The following is a 21,829-nucleotide window of genomic DNA, read 5'->3' as shown; positions in this document are numbered from 1 at the left end:
TTTCCGGGTTCTGTGTGGAGTCGCGCAGAAGACGACTGGGCGCGTTTGCCTACGCAGCACAGTAACGTCACGGGGAGAGGCGGGGAATATGAATGTTTTGATAATGTCAGGCTCAGGGGCGGTGGAATTGATTTAGTGCCGCAAAAGCAGGTGAGCCAGGGCGATCGGGGAAAAGATAGGATTATCAGAAAATGGCGGCTCCCAGGTGCTTGTTTTCGCGCGCGTTTAATGGACGAAAACTCGGGTAAGGTCCTTAGGAAAGTTTTCTAAAATCGAGCCACTTAGCCTTAAAAAAACATGGCCGACCCATAGGGACAATAACATTTTTTACTAGAGTATGCCTTTAAAGAAATGAACATCCTTGAGTGTGTAGAAAGCGGCTATAATGCTCATGCAATAACTTTAAATGTTGACATTTTAGGAACGAAGACTAACAAAGTTACTTCAGATTAAAAAATACCACTAATCGATGTAACCTTTAGATGTAACCTTAAATGTTTATGTTTATGTTTATTGTGTTTATATAACTCGGCTGAAAGAGTTTCAAAGAGTGAAACTAATGATGTTAGAACAACATTTGGGGCTTTTACATGAGAACCTGGTGATCTGAAGAAAAACATATTTCATTCTTTTTGATCCCTGTACTTACCCATGTTAGGATAAAGCACAGGGGTGAACTTAATATTGAATATTTGTTAACAATGTCATTCTAATTCAGTTTACAAAACAATGGGGAGTCACCAGTAAGGAGTATGAGGTCTCAAACAACAGAGATGATTTCTTAAAGTAGAGGTTACTTACACTATGATTTGAGCAAGCAGGCAAAACAGGCAGCTGTGGGACCCCAGGAGTCTCTGTTTATGACACAGTATAGGAAATGAGTCCATCGGGTTCACACTCAAACATTATAACTCACTAACATGCAAAATATGTTTAGCCCCTTTTCGTCAATTCTCTTCATAATGGTGGTTACCAGGTATGTTAACTGTAAAATCATCTAATGCCCCCCTACTGGCCCATCTAATGTCCCCCTAGTGGCCAATATCCATTGGGTGGTCACTGGATGTAAGGTGGAGCCTCAAATGTGCAGGTGATTTCATCATGTGCCAAGTACATCCTCACAAGTTTTAGAAATGCTACTTAATGCCATTTAAGGCTGTATGTATGTTATAGTCACCTTTTGCAAGATTCAGTCTCATATGCGAAGGCCATGTGCAGCTTAAAAGTTGCCCAAAAAAGCATCTAATCTCAGTAATAATGTATGTGCCAGAGACACATTTGCACGTGCTGCCATCATAAATCAAGCACATTCTAAAATACCTCCTAAATACCATCTAATGCAGGCTGTCTCGTATCGTCATGACATGTAAGGCACAGCACTACTTGTCCACGTGCTGCAATCATATGTCAAGTGCAGTTTCCATTGTCCCCATCATGCCATCTAATTCCATATAATGCCTCATATTATTATCACGATTTTGCTAGATACATCCATCAGAGCAAAAGGACGATAACTTGATGGATGCATTGGGTCGCCCTTCTTGAAGCTAGGTATAATAAATGATCTGGCCCTGGAGTAGGGAATTCTACTCTTGTCAATGATATTTTGAAATTTGTAAGATCGTGGCCCACAGCTTTAGATTTGTTTTTAGAAAGATATTTGTCATACTATTTCGCCCGGGCGCTCCAGAGTTTTTTTTGGCATTTGTGATCAATATTTCAATATTTGAATTCGTAATGCACCGGTTCCAGAGTGGAAACTCCTTGCACTGAAGCATGGGTGGGTGTAATTGAGTAACAGTGAATTTATTTAAGTACGCAAGTACGCCTCATAACATATTTCTTTTGGAATAGGATTATACATAGCTGCTGTAGATTTACCATCAGTCTGTTGAATGAGAGACCAAAAGACGCTTGGTTTTTTAAAAATTATAACATAGTTTTGCTACTATGGCGAAGCATCATGTATTTAATTGTTTTTGTCGAATTCTTATAAGCTTGAAAATGTATTTGATCTTATTGGTGCGTTCAAAGGAGGTTGAAATGTGTGTCCGCAAGATATGTCTAATTTGGGCTCTCATTGCACATTTATTCTTTGATATCTCTTTATCAAAAACATGGACATGAACTCTAGAAGCCTGTTCCGTACTTATGTAAGACACCCCTGCAGCATTATATAATCTATGCATCACAACAGTGCAGTTATCCACATTCCACCTTTGATCACCCGAAAAGTTAACCAATGTGAAGAGGGACCTTTCTGCCAAACAGGTGATATGACTACAGTGCAAATCTAACAATGGGAGCCTATTCCCACTCAAATTCACCCTTAGATTGTCTAGCTGCATGTCATATCCATGTGTTGTGAGTGTCAAATTCAGATAAAGAGATAGGAATGCGTGATCACTGAGATCTGAGACCAAAATTTGTTTAATTCATAATTCATTCCTGAAGCATAAAAGATGAAAGAAGGGCTTATTCAACAGACATTTACAGCCTTGGAACTATACTAAAGAATACATGTTATTAATCTATCGCTCCTGCTCCAGGATTTTTCTAAATAATTCGAAACAGCATATGTTATATCTGTCGAAGATGATTTTTTAAACAGCTCTTCCCCTTCAATCACAAATCGAATACCTTTGTTTAATAAACAGTTTTTCAGATTTCTAATTCTAATATCTCTAGACTGTGGGCATAGAACAAGGAAGTGCAGCAAAGATTCAGCTACCTCAGGGCAGAAAGAATAAGTGTTGCCATGTTAATATTCTGCCTGACCTTGCCTATAGGTACAGTATCTACTTGCAAGGCTCTCCGTATTGGGCTTTCAATAAGGCATAACTAATCTTCCATAGACTGTCTTTGTTTAATAGACAAATACTTAAAGCACATAGATAGGCCAATACACAACCCAGTGTATGGGGCTTTTAGAAAATCTGTATGAGCACCAATGACAATTTGTCTAGTACTGCCATTGATGAGCATTTCTAGTTTAGGTAGGTGCAGGTATGTTTTAATATGTTTAAACCAATTAAGGGAAAGAGCATTTTGGAACGATGAAATGTCTTTTAGACCACCCCTATAGTTTATAAGTGAATCACAGGACCAAACATGCACCCAGAATAGCACAGGTTTTATTACTATTTGGTCACTAAATGCATGTCATGCCAAGTTCCATGTGTAATGGCATATTGGGTGTGCTTTTCGGGGCCCACAATAATAATTTTATGAAATTATGTTCTGTCACAGCTAGAGCTGGAGCCCTATAGTGGCCCATATCTCTGCTCCATAAATGGCAGCCGCAATCGCCTGTTTTCTATACATTTCTAATGCTGGCACTAATAAATGTTTACCAAAAGATTTAAAGAATGTTATATACCGTTACATTTTCTAGCTGGTGCCATATTAGCCTTGTTAGTGTGTTCTGCCCAGGATCCGTCCCATGAGATTCTAACCCCCAAATAATCAAAGTGGGAAACCTCTTCTATTTCCCCTCTGTCAATGGTAATATCTACTTGTGTGCAAGGACTGTGCTGCCTACCACATCTTATCACTTTTGTTTTGTTTGTGTTCACTTCCAGGCCTTGCTTCTTGCAAAATATAACAAAGTGTTCTGGCAACCTTACAAGGCCCGATGGTGTTCGGGACATGATTGCAACATCATCGGCAAACAATAGAATCTTGATCCTATCACAGGCAAGAATGGGAGCATCTGAGGTATTAGTTGGAAGTTCATTTAACACCCCATCAAAGATTAAATTAAAAAGAAGGACCAAAATACATCCTTGACTTACCCCTTTGCTATCCGGGAAAGTTTTAGTACCCATCTTACTCTTTCCACTGTATCTTCATATAACTCTATTATTGCCTCGAGCATAGGCGGGGAACCTTTGTGTCGTACAACTCTTCCCATAGTGCAGATCTGCAAAAAGTAAATACATATTGCTGCCCTTGATTTTCACATATTTGTTCAGAATCAAAGTGAGTCTGAATACCTGAGCTCTGGTACTCACCGCTTTGGTGAAACCGGCATGAGGATGGCTTAGGGCTTCGGTTTCAACTACCCACTTTTCTCATTTACTTTGGAGGATTTTACCATATATGTCCCTACTGGCATCCAGTAGTGGAATTGGCCTGTAGTTTCCTGGTAAAACAGGGTCCCCTTTTTTAAAAATTGGGACAAACTCTGCTGCTTGCCAAAGTGCTTCCCCCCCCTCTCTTAAGAATTGGACTATAGCATCAATAAGAGATATGGTGCCCGGACACCAGGTTCACTCAAGTAGAGATCTACTGGTCAGGAGTCAGGGCTTTACCTCGGGGTTGCATTCCTATGGCTGCAAGATCCGCCTCTATTGTTAGCTGCAATGGGAAAATATGTTGATTTATACTGACCAGGTTCAATACTTCCTGGTGCTGTAATCGAAAATCAAATCTATTTTCAAAATGTAGGCCATAATGTGCCCCAGCCGAATGTTCTCTGTGAAGACTGCTGCATTAGGATGATCATTTGTTGATCGACTAACTTCATAGACAATCCTCCAAAAGTCCTTGGGGTGCTTCGCCTGGGCTGGCTCAAGTGATTTAGCTTGTATTCCTTTCTATATCTTGCCACCTCTACATTTACCTCCATCGTATGAGATTTGAGAGCCCTCAGTAATTTGGCCTTTGCATCCCTGCATTCCAGATCATACCGAGTATCTCTGGCCACCTGCAGGTCTGCCACAACTTGCGTAGGTTTACAAAAACATGGAACTACTAGTGCGCAAATTGTAGGGGCCGAAGATGTAATAGTCTGATGACCAACACTAGTTCTATTCAGCACTGTTTCCAATAAGGGCAGAATTTCTTTGTAAGCTTGTGGTAATTTTAGTTTTAAATTAGAATCCTCCCAGCTTATACGTTTCCTATCATTAGTGGGATGTAAATACTGTGTATCCTTTTCAGCAATATATCCCTTAACTTGAGTAACAAGTGTCAGTCAGACATACTACTTTGTGTTCGCTTTCACTTCTCATGATGACTTCCAAAGATATCACACTTTTCCAGCTAGCCAAGTCCATTAGTATATAATCAACATTACTATTTTTTCCCCACTAAAAATATGGGGACTGGAGGTATGTCAGGTTGTAACCAGCCACTGCAGACCCAGACACCCAATCTTAAAAAGAGCTCTGCTGATGGTAGGGCATGTTCATAGTATTTTTTTCTTGCATGGCCCTGTAAGAGGCAGACTTTCCCATATATTATTGTTTTCCTCTCTTACCTCTATGGCATCACCTTTGGGATCCTAGTTGTAAGTTCATATCCCTAAGGATAAGTACAATTGGTTTGGTATTATATTGTGGAACCCATTCCTCTGTCATCCCTTCTAACCTGTTGAGGATCTCCATGACACCTACGGCACATGGTCTATTGTGAACATTGAAAACAAAAATTGCACTTCAATGAGAAGCCCCTGCAAATCAGGGGAATTTGTAACCAATGGGTTAAGATGGGCATATACATAACCCCCCTAGGCTGCCCCATCCTAGGTGTCGGCCAGGTAGCATAATTGGAGTATCCCTCCAATTTTAGTGCATTATGGGCCCATGTGTGTTGGAAACAGATTATAACGAGGGTTCTGATGCAGTTCACCACATCTTCTTCATGAAGCTGTTTAGCTATGCCAGCAATGGTCCATGTTGCTATTTGGTATCTAGGTTTTTCAGGAATACTTTTGGCACTTGCACGGCCTGGTAAGTGGGATGGAGGATGTCAGTTAGTCGGTATAAGTAGCATGTGCCCGTCTATGCAGCCTGGAGCATTATCACAGTGGGCTACCCTATCACTACTACCACCTGGTGGTTTGCTCCTGATTTGGATCTCTAGGCCTGGTGGCAGCAACGTGCGGAAATCAATAGACAGAAATCCTGATTTTAGATGGCCTTCTTCCAGGGAGATCTTTGTATAATGTAGATCCTCCTCACTGACTGCATGGACACGACAGACATCAACGATATCATCCCTTGCCATTATTAGGCACTGTTTCTTAAAACATATTCAATAGATGCATTTGTTCACTAAACTCTACTTACCCTCAACTGTTTCTTTTTTCAACCTCAGCACATTGATCATGTAAATTATTTTCTCGCCCACTTGAGGTGTCTTGTTAATTAAGGGCCTGGTATTGTTTTTTGTTAGCTCTTTTTATAGCAGGGGTTATGATTGTGGCTTTGGTCTGTTAATACAAGGTCCGTGCTGTACTAAGAAGTCCAGGGTTGATGTGCTAATTGGTCCCCTTTCAGAGCAGGAGCGGTTTTTGACATGATTGTCTATGGCCTGGTAGATTGAATCAAAACGCATACTGGAGGTTGGATGCCCCTTTCCCTTGGATACTCTGCTAGAATTTTTTAGTTCAGTATATTTTTGATTCATGGCTCCCATTTCTGCTTTCATTTCAATTAGCAATTTACCACTTTTTGACCCACTTTCAAAAAGTTTGTGCACCGGACACCCTTGGTAGGGCTGGTCATAAATGTGGATGTATTTGTAGCCATGGTAATGCCCCTATCGTTTTGATTTGTTTTAGAGTCTCTCTTTCTTACACCCAAATTGCGGGAAGCAGTCTCCCTCTCATCAATAGCTGGTTTTGCGTTCACCATTTCTAGTAATGGAAGGAAAAGATTTGCTGTAGGGATGACTTCATATATCATACTGGGAGCTGGGGAAAGGTTTTCTGCTTGGATAGGCAGTGATTTATTGCCATTGTTAGCTGGTTGCTGTGGAAGCGAGGCACTACCAGCACCTACTATATAACCAAGTAGTTCAAGTGGAAATACATAGGGCCTCATCACGAGTTGGGCGGTAACGCCGGCGCTATTCCCCTACCGCCAAACCCCGCGGCGCTAATAGCGCGGAATCACGGGTTTGGCGGAGCGGGTATTGCCCTTTCCCCATTGGGCTCAATGGGGAATTTATGCGCTCTTACTGCCGGCGGATTTCCTGCCGGCGGTATGAGTGTGAAATTTCGGCGGATTTCCCACCAGCTCAGAGCTGGGGAGAAATCTGCCGAAGCCCTGATTTGGCAGACCCTTAAATCCGGCGGTAATAGCGCTACCGCCGGATTTAAGGGTTACTGCCAAACTCATGATGAGGCCCATAGTTACGTGCTGCCGCTTGGTGTTCGAAGCAGGGGTTAGCTGTTAGATTACAATCATAAAATGTAACCTTTTCCGCCATCGGGGTGAGTTTTATAGATTTTGCCAACGATCATGTGGTTTGCTGTAGTCTCCATTCTTTCTGCACCTTGTTCCGTGTATCCCCTTCACCCGGGCTCTTTTGCTTGCCCTCACTTATAGACAACATCCCCCTACCCCTTCAGGAGATCAATTTCATCTGAAAGAACCTCCGTTTTGTTAATAATGGATATTTACTTCCGGAATTGGAGCAGTTAGCGGGTCGTTCTCTTAGACACTTGGCCAGGCGAAATTTGATTTGTCGCTTTACGTTTCGACATACCTTTTATTGTTTAGGGTTTATAATGACACACTTTAGATGTCCTCAACCGTTATATTTCCCCACCTTAGGGGTATCTAAGAACATACCAATCAAACTTGAGCAAGTGAGTGAAAAAACGTGTGAAAGGTATAACAATCAAACAATGGGGCGATATATCATTTATCTTATTGACAATACAAACCCTTTTAGTCTGATTTTTTACACAATTTACTGTAAGATAAACTCAGCTTCCAAGCTACTCAGACAGTCCCTGAGGCAAAACGTGCTACTGCAACATATAAATGACAGGGAGGCTTTGATTAATTAAAACTACGTACAATTATTTGGAAGATTACAAATAGAGTATCATTAAATTAAAACTCAAATAGTGAAAAAATTGAAACAGTGCTTCTGTTCACTTTAATCTAAAAAATGACCTGACAGAGATAGAAGGCACTGCCCAGCTCGGGACTAAAAAAAACAGTCTAAAGTGAAAACAATTAATTACAAAACAAACAGCCAGAACAGGGCGACTTAAGCACAGACTTTGGGAGGTTTTTACAGGCACGGTTGACAGTGTTGATTTTGGGGGTACGGCTCTAGCCCCGGCAGATTCCTCCTCTCTCTCTCCCCCCCACACAGCTGAACAGCCAGAACAGCGCAACATAAGTGCAGGCTTCGGTGCGGGCGATGGCACGACAGGGGAGGTTTTTACGGGCATGTGTTGCGTAAGTGACATTGGGGATGTGGTTCTGGCCCCCACAGCTTCCTCCTCTCTTTAACCCACAGCCGAAGAGCAAGAACAGCATGACCCAAGTGCAGGCTTCAGTGCATTACAACATTTAAAAATCTGTTTGTTAGGACCAAAGATGGATGGGGTGTTTATCAATGTTTCCTTTCACACACAGGGGCTTAAATGGAAACAATTTACCTCATCAGAGGTATATCATTAGTAGTTGTGGGACAGTTGCGTTTCATTAGGTTTTGAGCTAACGTTGAAGGGTTGTGCATGTACATATCAATGGCCGGCCTGCCAACTCTGCCTGTGGTTTATGGAAACTATTTTCTTTTCTAAGTGATAACAATATTGAATGTAAGACTCTGTATGATGATTTCATGGAATGTTGACCCGTTGGAATTAAATAAACCTAGTGAACTGGGGGTCCGCCCACCCCTTTAAGACGAGGTAGCAATACCCTGGAGATTAATGGGATGTAGAAGTTACTAAAACATCAATAATCGCAGCGACTCAGGTAGTTCACAAAAAGTTAACTGTTTCAATACCAATTATCTAAAACAGGGAGTACAACGGGCATCAACGGACGTCTCAGCGCATGGTTTTTCAATGCATCTTAAAAAAAAGCTTACTTTTATAACAAAACTCGTCATTGATGACGCCAACCTATGTATCTACTTACATCATCCTATGTGGCAAACGACAAAAACCTATTGAAGAAAGTGATAGGACTTGATGGAACATCTAAGCATACGTTCCATACTAGTCTAAGAAAGTGATAGGGTCCTTAACATCAGGTGGGGCAACTAATCCCTTCCCCAAAACAGGTCACTATGAACGTCACTAAATACACAACGGCTCTTTGGTCCCACAAACTATAGGACCCTTAATCACGCGGCCCCCTACAATTGGTTGGCACTTTATCCACCTACTTTAGCAGCATGCAGTTTAGACTTCCAGGTGCTGGTGAACTGGTCTTGACCATAGCTTCCCACCAATTAGCATATCATCTATCATCACCTAAGTAGTCTGCTGTCAATTAAGGCTTTGAACTTGTTCTTGGGAGTGTTCTTTGCTATGGAGAATTCAGAGGAGTGAAGGCACGCTCAGCCTCCATGCGTAGGTGTGGTCATCATGTTTGTCCAACTTCATCCTTCCACGTGACTGAAGACCACAAAATTGAGCTCTAGTGTATTTAAAATACTATTTTCTAATAGACCTCTGATGTCTTACTTCAGAACAGCAAATTCGTTCTTTCACACGATTTGTATCCAATGTCAATTCATCCTTGTTTGATACGACCTTGGTTTCTTGGGGCTCATCCAGCCTCAACTTTCTGAGTTTCACTCCTGTTAATTCAATTTCTTTTATAACTGCAACACACTGGATAGACCTTCCTTTCTTGTCAAGCTCTGCTATAATACGTAGTGGAAACATCCATTCTTTACACACTCCTATATATGTATACGTTGGCGCATGCTACAATCGTCTGCCTTTTTTTGCATATGTACACGTATAAAATGAATGACTTGATATCTTCATCGTTTCTGTAGCATAAGTGTCTTCAACTTCAGCCCAAGATGTCACTTATCTTTAATACTTTATTGATGTCTTATAGAATATCTGCATTCTCTTGTCTCTGCATCTCTTCAATTTATGTCAGTCTTGCTTCATGTGTGACATCACTATTCTTGTCTGCCATTCCTTTGCTTTGTTTCTTCTGGGATTTCATTCAAATGGCCATCATACTGTCTCATATGCAGGTATGGCTTTCTCAATAGGAACCTTGCTTCCAGGATTCTACTTGGTATCTGTATTTTCAATGGTGCTGCATGTGTCTCACACTCTGGTTCCCAACATATAGGCAATGTGGGCGAGGTGGTTGAGGTGGGGATACTTGGCTCCTTCTCTAAACTAGGTAAACCAAACTACCTAATAATCTACTCGAGAAGTGTATAATATTCAGTGTGCAAATGCCTGAACTAAGATCTCCCGGCTAATACTACTTGTAGTCCCGGAAGAGATTCCAGTGTTATTTGATATCATTTAGGAAAGGAAGTGAGTCATACAGTTTTGAGGGCACTGTAGGGTCCTGTCTGATGATTTCTTCTAGAAGTGAATAGGTTTACAAGGCCATCATTTAGAATATCGTAAACAATGAGCATATCATTTTTGCCAGACTTAGCCTCGATGCTTGCCTTTTGCATTAGGGCGGCGGGTCACAATTAATACAACAGATTTCCTCAGAAAGGGAACGGCTGATTTAGTCGCATGTAATCGCCATCATCACAGCTAGCCCTTCTCCTCTGAGCATTACAGTACATAACACATGAGGCCTGGGTCGAAGAAGAGGAGTGGGGTGGTAACGCACACGCAGAGCAGGCAGGAGGCAAAATACATGTTGCCCTGAAAGAAATAGGAGTGTGGCTGCCGTAGGTGTTTATGGTGCTCAGCAACAGATAATAATGGAGTTTAGAATACAACCATCTGCTTTTTTAGTACCTTTATAAGTGCAAAGAATATGTTTAGGTTTTAAGTTCTCCGGAAAGTTGCAGTCTTTTTATTTTCAATATTAGAGTGCTGTCATCTTCCCATGAATAACATTTGCCAGGCACCTGTGACTTTTCAGCAAGCCTCTCAGGTAAGCACATCTGTTGACCTACTTAAGGTGTCATCTATATGAACATGCTCACTTCACATTTCACTTGCATGTTGATTCTGGCTCTGTATTAAAGTGTTGACTCAGGGGGAGCACATTACCAGTTGACAGTTACCAAATAAGCCTTGCTACTATGAGTGCATGAGGCTTATTAGTGGTTACATATTATTAGCGACTGTGCCTTAAAACTGGCTCAGGATTGATTATTAAAAAAACAAATCAGTAGGCCAAGTTAAAAAGCATTTAACTGAGAATTGTTTTAATTGGCCCTCATTACGACCCAGGCGGTAAGTAAGCTACATTACCACCATGGCGTAATCATCGTTTACGCCATGGACCGATGGCGTAAAGAGCGCCTTATTCCGACCCATCGCGCACGAGCATTACGCCATGGCGGTAATGTAAACCACGCCATGGCGTAAACAGCCCTTACCGGCATCGAATGGGGCGCTGGGTGACCTACCGCCACCCATCATAGCGCCGACCGTAATCAGCGGGCCCCGTAATTAGCGGGCCCCGTAATTAGCGGTCACCGCAAATAAGCGGAACCGGAAGTAGCGTCATTGCTGCGGAACGGGAAAGAGCACAGCGGCCATCTTTAAAAACACAATCCATTGCCATCCCACCCAACCACACTACATACGACCCTGAAACCCTGTGAATCCCATTACCCACCCATTTCCTCACCTAACCATGCCAAAGGTTGTCAAAAAAGCCTGCGACAGGCACCGGCAGGACCGCTTCAGTCGCGAAGAACTGACTATGCTGGCAGAAACGCTGCAGGAGAAGGCAGACGTCGTCTTCTCATCAGAGATGACGAGACCAGCCATAGCCCGGAAAAAAGCAGTATGGGAACTCGTGGCACAACGCGTCAGTGCCTTTAGGTACCACCCCACGTACCGCCAGACAGTGCCGCAAAAGGTGGGATGACCTCCGGCTCCGAGTAAGGGGTATACTGTCAGCAAACCGCAACCTGGGGCTGGCAACTGGCGGTGGAGCAGACTCCCCACTGAAGATGCAGCCATGGGAGGAGACATGTGCCTCATTGATCGGCATAGAGTGCATCGAGGGCTTAGGCGGAATGGAGAGAGGAGCCTCAACATCAGGAGACACAGGTAGGTGCCTCCAAATCAGCCTTGCAAAACACCCTGAATCACACTTACATGGGAATCACAATGTCGCCCCATATGGCAAACGCAACACATCAGCAGAAGACCCACACCCTGCACACATGCAGCATGTACACTCTACAGCAGGCACACACATTCCTGCATGCTCAACCCACCCAAAAGGGAGAGAACCTGTATGTCATGGCCTACAAAGCCCACCATCTATCCATCTAAACCATGGCACTCATCATAATGCCTGCTCAATGTCCACTGAACCATCAATAACACTTTCCCTCCTCTGCTCCACCACAGGCTCACACTCGGACACCGGCAGGGACGAGATTGGCACCACCCCAGCCAAGAAGACCAGGACAGAGGGAAGAGGCCACCAACCATCCTCCTCTGCTGGACCCATGGCCAACCCGCAGCAGGCCAACATTCCTGTTGCCGAACAGCCCAGGGCAGCAATTCCCCCCGAGGAAAGGGACATGATGGCACCCATGGCAGACCCACAACCACTGCTGTCCACTGAGAGGATCGTGTCTGCGGGGAGCAGTACAGTCGGGGAGACTGCAGCCATCGCAGCCTGTTCTGACAGCGATGTGGCGAATGGGGATGATGACATGGAAGGTCCCCCCCACACCCAACTTACCTCCCCACACCTGTCCCCATGTAGCCTGCATGGACAGGACACACAGGGGCAATCCCCTGGAGGTTCATGACCAGCCACTCCAAGCCCAGTGGGAGTAGGGGAGGAGGGGAGTAGTCCTATTGGGCCTGCAATTGCAACCCCCATTGTGCCTGATTACAGCCAGGTGCTGGACCAAATATCAGCGAGGCAAGAACAACTGGCGTCAATCCTAACGCAGCATGTTGCTGATTGTGGAGGTGCCAGTTCAGGCATGGAGAGGTGTGCTGACAGCATCAAGGCAGCCATCCAATCAGCAAGCACGAACATATGCACGGAACTAGCCACAGTGCGGAATATGATCAGTGAACTGATACGGACAATCATAGACACACGGCGTACCGAGCAGGCCGGTACCTCCTCAGCTGCAAGTTCGGCCCCATCCAGCCCCGTCTGCAGGTCATCCAGGACCCGGAGGAGTACAGGCAGGGGGGCCCCAGGTTCCGGGACAGGGGGCTGGCAATAGTGCCCGCACAGTGGACCACTAAAACATTACCCACTTCACCACAGGCACTGGTACTCCTTTGCTGGGATTTCTGGGGGGAGGGGGAGGAGGGATTGGGTGTGTTGGGGTGTTCAGGGGGATGGGGGTTTGGGTGTGTTGGGGTGTTCAGGTGGCATGGGGGATTGGGTGTGTTGGGGTGTTCAGGGGGGAGGGGGGATTGGGTGTGTTGGGGTGTTCAGGGGGAGGGGGGATTGGGTGTGTTGGGGTGTTCAGGGGGGAGGGGGGATTGGGTGTGTCATATCTTTTCAGGAGCACAATACACTTTTACGTTTATCACAAACCAAATGTGTGGACATTGCTCATTGTGTATGTGTGCTTTATTGTTGTACAGTCTACAGTGTGCATATACCAGACACACACAGTGCCCCAAGTGCCGTCCACATGTTACACGCACACGCAGTGTGTGCTAGAAGCATTGGTCAATGAGATTCTGACGCATTTCACGGCCCTCCTGTGCATCGCTGCCTCCTTGAGGTGCTGCCCCATCCCCACCCTCATCATCCTCATCATCTGGTGGTTGCAGTTCTGCGTCAGGGGGCAGAGGCACGTTACGTCTGATGCACATATTGTGTAGCATGACACATGCCATGACGATCTTCGCAACCTTCTCATGGTGGTACAGGAGTGCCCCGCCAGACCTGCTGAGGCAGCGGAAACGTGCCTTCAGTAGGCCAAAGGCCTGCTCTATCACCACACGGGTACGTGCATGGGCACGGTTGAAGTCCTCCTCATGCTGGTTCTGTGGGTTCCGGACTGGTGTAAGGAGCCACCTCTTCAGGGGATAGCCTGCATCACCTGTAAATGGGCAACAATGTATGTGTCAGGAATGAGATTGCTTTATGAACATGACGTGCCACCATGCCTTGCATTCAACTGTAACTTTGCACCAGATTCAGTTGTGCTAATGGATTCACACCATGCAACCGGTATATGTTCATGGCTCTCATGTACTGTTTTGCATGCCAAGACACAATGTAGGGGGGACAATTGCCTGGTGAGTGCCCATCCACTGTGTCCGTTCAGGCCGTTAGTTTATGTGACCTGGCACGTGTCCTGTGAGGTAAATGCTCACATGATTGCAACATTTCTGTCTGGCTCATTATGACCCCAGGGAACAATACTGGTGTCAATGGGGGAAGTTTGTGGGTCTTGCTGTCTGTGTAGTGGTGCATTGATGTTCCTGTCCGACATGTGCCTCCTTTGTGCGCAGTTATGGGGAACAGGCCTTTCAGTTGATGGTGTTTGGTGACGTGCATGTAGGTGCGTTCCTTTGGAGTCAATGTGGTCACATTTCGTACAATGCACTTGCAGATGGTTGTGTCATGGTTGGGCTACACTTTCATTCATATGTTAGGGCTGATTAGATCAGGCACCATGTATACTGTTGTCAGATGACGTGAGTGCTGCCTCAGGGTGTGATCTGGCTACTGCTAGTCGCAGCCATGTGACGTATGCATCATCCCCCCCCCCCTTTCTGCCAGGTGCAATATGCATTGGTACGTCGATCACCTACACACTTTGCATTTCCATGCTCATGACATTAGACTCACCGAGTAGGCAGGATCTTGGGCCTGCATGTCGCTCCATGTAGCGTGGTATTGTGGAGTTCCGAAGGACCATGGAATCATGCGTTGATCCGGGGAATCGGGCACAACAATGTGTGAAGATCTTGTTGGAGTCGCAGACCATTTGCACGTTGATTGAGTGAAATAGTTTACAGTTGCGGTATGGTACCTCCATGGCATGTGGGACCACCAATTCAACATGGGTGCAGTCGATGGCACCAATGCAACCAGGTATGCCAGCTAGTGCATGGAAACCCACTTTGGTGTTGGCAATCTCCTGGGCAGACCGTGGCAATGAGATGTGGTCGTCTGTGTGCTTGAGGAGGGCATCGAGCACTTGGATCAGTGTACGTGAGAATAATGGTTTGGATATGCCATGCAAGTGGCCCACTGTGTGCTGGTAGGTTCCTGTGGCCAGGAAGTGGAGCACGGACACGACCTTCAGTAGGGGCGGGATGGCGGTGGGTGTTTCTATCATGCTGACAATGTCGTTGTGTATCATGTGCACAATGTTGGTGATGGTATCCCGGTCCAGTCGGTACAGGATGTGGATCTGCTCTGCCGTGAGGTTGAATGGACTGGCTCTGATTGGGGGCTGCCTGCGTGGTGCCACTGGCTGTGCTGGTGGGGCTTGCTGGCCCTGCCTTGCCCTCCTTCTCCTCCTGCGTCTCCTCTGTGCAGGTTGTTGTGTTTGTTGTTGTTGTTGTTGCAGTTATAGCACTCGCATTGCTATCAGGTCCTCCAGCCCCAACATTGCTAGTCCTATTGGTATCATTGTGAAGTGTGACTGGGGCTGGTAGGGGTGGGGTGTGCTCTTTTTGCACTGGGAGAGTCTGTATTGCCTCCACCTGTGCTGATTCTGTGCACCTGTGGCAGCTGGGAAAACTGCACATGGCCATTTACGGTTGGTTCGCGATGGCGGAATTAGCGCCATGGCGGTAAGGTACTTTGCGGCCTTGGCGATGGCGTTAGGGGCATGTCCGCTTGGTTTGTGATCTGCGTAGCTTTGCGCCATGCCGGTATTTACGGCATGGTGGGTCGCGCGTGCGCGACCTTGGTGCTGTTAGCGGCACCGTAAACTACGATGTCGCTAATTGCACTATCGCGGGTCATAATCGGACCTAGCGGTAAACGATGCCGGTATTCACTTACCGGCATCGTTTTCCACTTACCGACTGGGTCGTAATGAGGGCCATTGTCTCAGAATGGTTAATGTAAACAGTTTCTTCAGCCAATGAAAAAAGCAGTCAGACTACAGAGTCAATTTCCCTCATAGAAATAGTGCGTCATGTTAGCTGAGCAGCAACCAACGCGTGTTTCACTGGCATCGGTGGTCCATCCATGAAACTGTCCTGCCAGGTTCATGAGTGCATGGCCGCAATTTTTTCCAAATTGATTTTTGCTTCTTGGGTCGCACTGGGTATTATCATTGGGCCTATGCTAGTTTCCTTTTCAAGGACCATCTGGTAAAGCTTCCGTATTTTTCCTGGGGGATGACAAAATAATCCAAACTCTAGAAAATCCTCCTACGTGCGTTGAATTCAACAAGATGTTTGTGCATTGACGATTGGCTTGAGGATGTTTTGACCATCTCCACCTTCAAGAAGGCCATCCTCAAGAATAGAGGAGAACGGAACACTTTCCAGGAGATTTGTGGTCCATTCCTGGACTTGCATGGTTTATCCAGATATAGGCGGGATATGGACTTTTTGCCGCAGTAGATTTCATCGAGGTAGAAATCATCGATTTTTTATAACGGATTTGACTGAAAATATATGTGGGGAGTTTAGGTTAATAATTAACGTAGCAGGGTTTAGTGTTTGGGCGTCCGAGGGGGTCTCCCCCTCATTTATTTGCGTAAACATCTTCCAGTAGAAAAAAACTTATTTGATGATTTCTACTTGAATGAAAAAAATTGAAAGAAATCACATAGAACCCCACACTACTCCCTTGTGGTCCACACCTCTCAAGACATACGCCCTTTTGCGAGAACCTTTCTAGACACTCAAATAAGGCATCCAAACATATCTCAATACCTTCCTTCCTTTCCTTCCTTTTCTGCTCACCTAAAAGACAAATGCCTACTGGTTTCCTAACATTTTTCTTCTACTCTTTGACGAGAGTGATATGTTGAATGTATACATTGTTTTGGCCCCCAGACTGTTTATCGACCATCGAAACTCTGTACAATGTTTATGTCTATAAAATTAAATGAATGGGAAGGGCCCATGGGTCCATGGTTGAGTGTTGCCAGTGGGAAGGGGCACAGTGCTCTGAGCTGTGGTTTTGTCCTACTTGAGGGCCTATAAGGGCAGCACAGCTTTGGGAAGGGTCTGAGGCGTTGCTAGGGGGGCTTATGGGGCTATAGCTCTGGGTCTTTTGGTTTTAGACCCAGATAGAAGCTCAGGGGCTACAACCAAAAGGCTAGCTAGCCCTGAGTCCCGACAGTCCAAACATTAGCGTAGCCCCAAATCTTTTTCAGACCTAGCAACACCCCTGGGGTGCAGAGAACATGCATTCCAGATAGCTCTCAATTATTCATTCATTTTCAGAATCGGAATACGCAGTGATAGCCGAGCCACTTAGCTCTGCTCCATTTAGCTGTGATGTTGATGTGAACCTACAGTTTTAATGACCCTGACCAGGATGGAAAAAGGAATGGAATTCTATTTGTTTTATAGTAATTTCACTAAAAGTGGAGTCAATCTATACAGGCTTCATGGACCAACAAGGACATGTTGTTTTCCCCCATTGATTTCATTACAGGAAGAGCAATCGCATTTATCTCTGATGTCCGATGAACAAATGAAAGCCCTTTTCTTCCGAATGATGCAGAAAAGGAGAACATTTGCTAAAACATTTTTGGGCAGATTTCCTTTGCATCCACCTATTCTGATCCCCTCTGGTATGATATAATATGATATGGCATTTATAACGCGCCTGTACACAAGTGTTTCTAGGTGCGACAAGATAAGGAGGGGGAAACAGAGGGAGGACAAAACAATTATCTTATTAGGCTTAGTTCCATTAAGATCGCACAAATGCAGGGAATTGAAAGGGGAGAAGAGCCGTGGGGGGGAGAAGTGCAGGTAACTCAATAAGTGCAGCCAGAGAGTGGCACATAATGCAAAGAGAAGGGACTGTAGGGTTGCAGATACAGACCATAAATGCTGGGGGAGCCCGGAGGCACTGCAAAGGCAACTGGAGATGCAGGAGCCTGGGCCTGAGTTCAGAGGGTAGCCAGGTGACCAGTGCGTGAGCCGTCGGGGCATCAGCAGGGGAGAGGAAGAGAGAGTGCGAAAGCAAGGTCTTCAGTTGCTTCTGGGAACCAGAGGTGGTTCTGCTCAAGTTTAAGAGAGGTAGGGAGGCTGTTCCGGAGGGATGCCCCAGCCTAAGAGAGAGATCTGCCCCAAACTCTCTGCTTGGCAAAGCATCTGACCCTCAGAGAGCTGGAAGTGGATGAGCGGAGAGCTCTAGAAGGGAGATGTTTAGGAAGAGAAAGTTAGAGGTAGTGGTTTCCCAGGCCTCAGAAAGCCTTGTGGACGATGCACAGGGTCTTGAACTTGATCCTTCCTGCCGGAGCGAGCCAGTGAAGAGATTTAGAGCTGGAGAGATACGATCCCTGAGGTTGAGGCCAAGGACAAGTCTTGCAGTCCTGTTCTGGATAAGTTGTAGAGGTTGGAGAGTAGAGGGAGGCAGATTTAGAAAGAGGCTATTACAATAGTCCAGCCTAGCGAGGACTAGAGCTTTGGAGAGAGTGAACTTCTGGGGGAAAGTGAGGAAAGGAAGAATACCTCTGAGGAGGTGCAGCTGATAGTTTGACTTCTGACAGACATCAAAGATCAGGGTAAGGACTGGAATAGGGCTAAGGATTCCAGGCATGGGTTTTGGAAGCCCGTGCCAGGTTCATTGTGGAAATTCTTATGCCGTATGGGATCTGAAATCTCACCTAGGCAGAATGTGTTGATTTCCGCAAATGATGCCTCATTTTCCTGCAAACCTCTTGCTCAGTTTGTGGAAATGAATGGGCAATTGCACCCTGCAGGATTTCAATGGCAGCTATCATTACAGTTGTCCAGACTGCTAATACTATCAAAGTAAGAGGTCGCACAGGGGTCAATGCATGTGTGAGGTGGAGAGCATGAAACCAAGCCAGATTCCAGATTTCTGCATCCTTTGAAACACACACACCGTGATATACCGATCCATGCCGACCATGAGTCGAGACGGAGCAGGATTTGAAAAAAGAGCACAACCATGCATGCAAACAATTGGTCACCATGGAAACACACAATAAGTCAGGCTGTTCATGGGACTTAAAAGTGGGGGTCCTAGAAAGGAGGGTATAGGCAGTATGGAAAGATCCTTTCATGTGGATCCTATCAGGTTGCTGGTTTTGGGCCCAGTACTTAGCATATTTGCTGTGGCTGGTGGTGACTCACTATTCAGAGCCACTGATAAGGGCATTCATTGTTCCTTCGGACTCAACATTTTGAAGCGTCATGTGCAGCAAAATATCGGAAATGTCTGGAGTGATGGGCATCCTTAAAAAGGTCTGTAGACACTTCAGACATAGTACATTGGGCCTGGTAAATACATTCTAGGGAAGAAAGTGGAGACAGAGGCTGGCCGAAAGAACCAGAGACAATATGGCTGACAACCACTGTATGCCGTCTAATGTAGAGGAATTCAATGAAGGCTCAGAGACTGATGGGAAACTCTGACAACTGACTGTCAAGGCGGGGAAAATGATGAGGGGAAGAAGAGCCGGTACATAAGTGGATAGGATGTGAGGAAATTCAACTATCTTCTTCCAGGAAAACTCTTGAGCGAAACAAAGCCTCTTTAACAACAGTCGATGATGGCAGACTAGGCCTATTATTAAATCAATCTGGTGAGCTATGTTTGATTATGTCCAACCAAGCTGTAAGATTTTCTACACTCCCTAATACAACTCTCAGTTGTTTCATTTGTATTTGGAGCACGCTGCCGGCCAGATGATGTCTGTGTTCAACTGCTGTGCGTGCACTGTGGAACTCCGGACTGCATTTCCACACTATCATGGTGAGTGCGCGCCACAGCCATCACCTGTTTGTTTCACGGCAATACTATCTGCCGTGTGCTGTACACCATCTTTCAAGATGGCGACCTGAAACATCATCCCCTTTGTGCCTTCTGGCACTGATGCTGCTGTTGCGTGATTGGCTGTTGAACCACACAACTTTCTTAGTTACATTGGATACAGTGTGAAGTGCTTAGAAGCTCAAAACATGACATGGGAAAGTCTGCCTTAGTGTTCCAAAGGTGGCTAACTCATTACATGTGGTTACAATGTGAAAGGTTCAAGTACAAGTTAGGGGAAAGCCTGTCCTCCTGTTGTAAAGACGGCTATATCATCAAATGTGGTTGCCTTTTTCTTAAAAGAGTAGGATGGGCAGGGGGAGGACCTCGCGGGCAGGAGAGGTGGGGGGTACACACAGTATAACAGGCAGTCTGGGGGGACAGGGGGCACACATATCATCACGGGTGACCAGGGGGGAGGGCGGGGCACACATATAATGACGGCCGACCACTGGGGATGCAGGAGGCACAGGGGGGACGCAAACATCATCACAGGTCACCAGTATGGGGCTAGGGGCACATACATCAACACGGGCGACCAGGGGGGAGGTGGGGGGCACACACACCATCACGGGTGACCAATAGGGTGCGGGGGGCACACACATCATCAGGGGCGACCAGTGGGGGTGGGGGGATGGGAAAGAATACCTGTATAATTTCACTGAACATAGGATTGATTTCCAGACAAATAATGAGATACAATATCTCCCTCGCAAAGTTAATTTGCTACTTCTAATTAAACAGGGGCAAGGTAGATAGACAAGCGACACAATGAAGAAGTTCTTTAGAGCCCAGGCATTACATGGATTAAAGAACTCCAAGGCCATCGACCAGGTCATTTATTCTTGTCACTTGGGTACCAGCTTTTAAGTTCCAGCGTTGTTCAAAATTTGCTAATCTATTTTAAAGGTTCACTCTTTATGTGCATCTTGGGCACTTCAAGTACAACCAGAACACATTGTTCACAGAAAGTTTTCGTGTCATTGTGTTTCATGAGGGAATGATGCAGATGCTTCTTTCTAATCCTAGTTGTATGTTTCCCTATTCCCTTCATCACTTCACAAGTTGGTTTCTCAGTGCGTGATTTAAGGGCATGTGAATATGTAAACACAAAGCAAGGTTGTCCTCTTATGCCCACATTGTACAATATGTATGTTTCAGATATGAATGACAACCTCAGCCAAGCCCATAACGTTCCACCTAAAGTGGGCGATGCCCTCATGAGTTGGTTAGCTTATGCGGACGATACCATTTTGGTAGAGAAAACTCTGAGTGGGTTACAGAGAAGCATGAAAAAACCCTGAAAATTCTCCAAAAACAACAAAGACATTTTCTATACCCTCATGTTGCTTTAGACAGACAATAAGGAATCTCTGTTTTCGAGATATGTATTAACAGCCTGTGACAAGCTGGGAGATATACATAAATAAGGCTATCTTAACCTGAGATATGAACTGGTAATAATACCTTGGATCAATCATGGGCACTAATAATATCAGAGAATGTAACGGTTTTGAATTTTACAGTATATAATCTTTGGCCAAAAATGCAAGCACTATTGTAAACTGCTAAGTAAAATCAAAAGGTTTTTAAAGGTTAGATCTCTTTTTAGAGATTATAATTATATCAATATGTAATAGAGATGAATGGAAAAGTATTTTATATATATTTTATGTATGGAAATGCAGAAGACTGCTTTTATAATTGTATTTCTTAATGAATGTTTTTATTTAATGAATGTATTTGATATATTTTTTCTGTAATGTGTTAAAAGGTTTATTTAACCAATGAAAGAATACAAAAAATAAAAATAAAATGTGTGAATACATTTTCTCTAGCCATTCATGTGATTGGTGAGTGTCGAGGTACATTTATATGTTACCGCCTCATGTTCCTTCCATGCAGCTGCATGACACACATCATCCACATAGTTAAGGCCCTTTTACTGGTGGCATGCACCAGGCTGCTAC

This window comes from Ambystoma mexicanum, chromosome 5p (assembly GCF_040938575.1).
Source record: "Ambystoma mexicanum isolate Mex_15411 chromosome 5p, UKY_AmexF1_1, whole genome shotgun sequence".
NCBI lineage: Eukaryota > Metazoa > Chordata > Amphibia > Caudata > Ambystomatidae > Ambystoma > Ambystoma mexicanum.
The sequence above is the reverse complement of the archived record's forward strand: the minus strand, read 5'-3'. Positions refer to the sequence as shown.